The 3,896-nt window shown below is 46.1% G+C and overlaps 1 protein-coding gene across 2 annotated transcripts in view; it reads left to right on the top strand.

Annotated features, from left to right (window-relative positions):
* The first annotated feature begins 2,165 nt into the window (after nucleotides 1-2,165).
* The window catches only part of TMEM136 (transmembrane protein 136), a 5,710-nt gene continuing 3,979 nt past the window's right edge, over nucleotides 2,166-3,896 (top strand). Inside the window, exon 1 of one of the 2 annotated variants that reach the window (XM_003796805.3) lies at nucleotides 2,166-2,238. The gene's annotated coding sequence lies outside the window, so the exon portion shown is untranslated. The remainder of the gene's footprint in view (nucleotides 2,239-3,896) is intronic. The other variant, XM_003796806.2, reaches the window with a different exon arrangement.

Here is a 3,896-nt window from a genome sequence, read left to right as displayed (position 1 = left end):
GAATTACACAGGGAGTTTTAAAAATGATTGATATCCATTACAGAGGTTCTGATTTACTTTGCTTGGCATGTGGTCTGAATGTTAGTTTTTTTTTTTGTCTTTTTTTAGACATGATCTCAACTTGTCACTCATGCTGAAATGTAGAAGTATGACCAAAGCTCATTGCAACCTCAAACTCCTGAGCTCTACCAACTCTCTGGAGTAGATGGGGCTGTAGGCACATGACACAATATCTAAATTAAAAAAAAAATTTCATAGAGGTACGGTCTCACTGTGTTGCCCAGGCTGGTCTCAAACTCCTGGGCTCAGCTGGCATTGGAATTTTCAAAAGCTTTTTAGGTGACTCTACTGTGCTATCAAGAATAAAGACCACTGTCCAAATGTGCACAAATCAATGAGAATTTTGTTAAAATGTAGATTCTAGGCCCAACAAGGTGGCTCACACCTGTAATCCTGGCACTCTGGGAGGCTGAGGCAGGAGGATTGCTTGAGCTCAAGAGTTCAAGATCAGCCTAAGCAAGAGCGAGACCCCTATCTCTACTTAAAAAACAGAATAATTAGCTGGCCATTGTAGTGGGCACCTGTAGTCCCAGCTCCTTGAGAAGTTGAGGCAGGAGGATCACTTGAACCCAGGGGTTTCAGGTGGTTGTAAGCTGGGCCTATACCATGGCACTCTAGCCTAGGCCACAGAGTGAGACTTTGTCTCAAAAAAAAAATGCAAATTCAGACTTAGTAGATCTGGGATGGGGTCTGGGAGTCCATGTTTCTAACAAACTCCCAGGTGGTGCAGATTTTGCTAGTTTGTAGACCATACCCTAAGTAGCAAAGGCTTGGAGAGCACAATAACATGATTCCCTAGCTCTATAACATGGGATTTCTCTTATTTACATAGTAACATGCCTCATTCTGGCACCACAGACTGGCAACAGAGGCATTTAAGGCCTCTAACAGCAGTGGTAGAATGTGACTGATTATCTGAATGATTCCTGGGTAGGGTTTAAAAAAATGCATATTCCTGGGCTCCATACCAGATGTACTAAATCACAATATTCAAGGTACAGCCTGCACAGTGTAGTTTGAAAACACTTTCTAAGTGGTATAGATGACTGACAAGCTTTAGGAACTACAATATGCTTCCAGTATAGTTTTCCAGGCTCACGTCCCACTAATTCAACCAACAAACATTATCGCACCTGTCTCATATCATATACTATGGAAACAAAGATGAAAAGTGTCATCCTCACCTTTGAGGAATTGGCAAGATAAATGACAATAACTAGAATATTTACCATTCCCCAGATATTGTCTAAACACACATCTGCTAACGATTTTCTCTTTCTGAGAATGTCTGGGTTCCTCAGCACCTGATCATTGCCAACTAAGCCAGACACCCTATTTATCCCATTTAAGCCTCCATACTTCTCTTCAAGCTTACGATGCTTGGTATTAAAATAAACCCAACGTGAAACAAAACAGTAGTTGACATTTATATAGTGACTTCTATGTGCCAACCCATGTTCTAAGCACTTATATATGTAATCTTTTCAAATTCTCCCAGTAACCTTATGAACTGGGTTTTATTACTTATCGCCATTCTGAGAAAAGGGAGAAACGGAAAAGTTAAGTAACTTGCCCAAAGGCATACTAAGCAAGGTTTACCCTTAAGCCTATGCTTCCCTGCCAAGTTAGCGACAGGGCTGAAATTCAGAATACTGTAACATAATTCTCAGTGACCCTGCCACTTTCCTGGTTATCAGTTATTTGTGTGCTTGTTTCACAATACAGATTCAAGTACCAGGGCAGGAATGATGTTTTACATCTCCTACAGTGCCTGCTTAGGGTGTATGCACTTAGTAGGTGTTCAATAAATAGTTGTTGGCTAGGCTGTTCCATCGTGGGGAGAGGAGGAATGGATATTAATTTAAACCAACAGACAACAGATAAACAAGATAACAGCCTGCAGGTCTCACGTCACCAGTAGATCCCTCTCACCACCCCCCCACCCCGCGCCGCCAGAAGAAGGAGGACCCTCCCGGCTTTCCGAGCGTCCAGCGCCCCGCTCTGGCTCTGCGCTCCGTCCTCCCGGCCAGCAGGTGCCCCCAGACCCCCGGCTTCGCTGCCGCCGCCGCCGTCGCAGCCTCGCCCTCTCCCGCTCGCTGCGCTGCTTCCTGTTGCCGCGATCCAGGCCCCGAGCTGTGGGCGCCCAGGCGCCCGAGGGTTCCTGGTGCGCTCCGCTAGGTAACAGCGCGGCGTCAGCCGCCCGGCCGGGGTGGGCGCGGACCGGTGGCCCACAGGTGGGGAAGGAGGCGGGTAGACGCTCTGCCTGGCCCCGGGAGGGGACAGGGCCTCCTGCCTCTGGGCGCCCGCGGCCGCCCTCCGCGGGGCCGCGGGCTGCCGGGATAACGGTCTGGCTCCGGGCTCCCGGGCCGGGCGCGGCCGGCGGTGGCAGGCACGCCCGCGCGGAGGTGCCATCGCCCGCCCTGCGCGACGCCCGAGTCTGCCGCTCGCCGCCAGCCACGCCCGCTCCCAGGCCCGGAGCCAGGTGGGCCCGCCTGGCGCTCCTGCTCTCGCGCCTGGAGAGGAGCCCGCCCAGGACTTTTGAGCTGCAATGGCCATCTAAGTACTCTTCCATTCTTTGGCAAAACTAAGAGCAAAAAGCTGAAACTCAGGAGTTCCCGAGGTCACAGAGTTGTATCTGCCATTTACAAATATCTGTTCTATTATTTGTTTGTAAATGGGCCACTGTTTGCTCCATTCTGCTAGGGAATTAGGATTCAGAGAAGAGGACTCTAAAAATACTAATCGGCATATCCAAATGAGCTGATCCGCATTACTGGCCAGTGACCCTGGCATTTAAAAGGAAGTAAGGGCGGGCATTTCTTTTCACTGTGGGTACTTTGTATTTCTGTCCCTTTCTCTGAAAATTGGCCTGGGTGTTTTACAAAATGTATCTCAGAACTCCATGTCAAAACTGGACCAGACCATAGAGTTCTTCAATTCTTTTTTTCTTTCTTTCCTTTCCCTTTCTCCCTCCCTCTCTGCCTCCCTCCCTGTCCCTTCTCCTGCCTCCTCTTTAATTTATTTTTATTTTTTTTTTGGTAAAACCTGAGGCTCTAGGCGAAAGTGATTTGCCCACACTTTTCTGGCTAGTTAGGGGCAGAATAGACTCAGGTCTGTTACGGAAACCTACTAATTTCTTGAATGGAAATTTGATTTCAGATGAGGGCTGTACAGAACTTGACCTTGATAAAGCCCTTTGTGGATAGCATTCTTGGGAGTGGTTTGTGTATTGAAGTGTGTTGGTCCACAGATACTATTTCACTTGTCAGATTAGGGTTAAGCAATTAAGTGTAGCCATGCAGAAAATTCCTGCTGAAATGAGACAGATAGCTGAAATGTTTTTGACTTTTTAAATTTGTACTTTCAATAGAGGAATGACAATTGGTTACTTTTAGATTTTAATCCTGTATGACTACATTGACTCAGTTATTGTTGTTCTTGTCTTCATATAGTTGTCACCAGTAAAAATTCCAAAGCGTAGATTTCTGACATTGTTTCATTTTTAACCGAATCATTGCCTTAAACCTAGTTTTGTATGTCAACAAAAACTCCCCTCTTGTACCTCAAAATCCTTCTGCTTTCCTTCTTGGTAAATCTCTGAGTTAGATGTCAGAACTGAATAAGACTAGGATCCCCTCCCCCTCTTTCCAGGAAGTCTGAATTCTTTGTTTAGTTCTAAATTTAGATTTACCCCAAGTTTAAATTTTGACTGATAAACCTGTGACCCAGCTCCAAACCTCAGCTGAATTTAGTATGACTTAAAACCGCATTAAACTGTCATGTGTCATGTGACATCTAACAGAAACCAAGGTGGTGGTGGTTTTTTTTTTTTTTTC

The sequence above is a fragment of the Otolemur garnettii genome, unplaced genomic scaffold, assembly GCF_000181295.1.
Source record: "Otolemur garnettii isolate 467f Iridium unplaced genomic scaffold, OtoGar3 scaffold00108, whole genome shotgun sequence".
NCBI lineage: Eukaryota > Metazoa > Chordata > Mammalia > Primates > Galagidae > Otolemur > Otolemur garnettii.
Note: the sequence above shows the minus strand (reverse complement) of the source record. Positions and strands in the feature narration are given on the sequence as shown.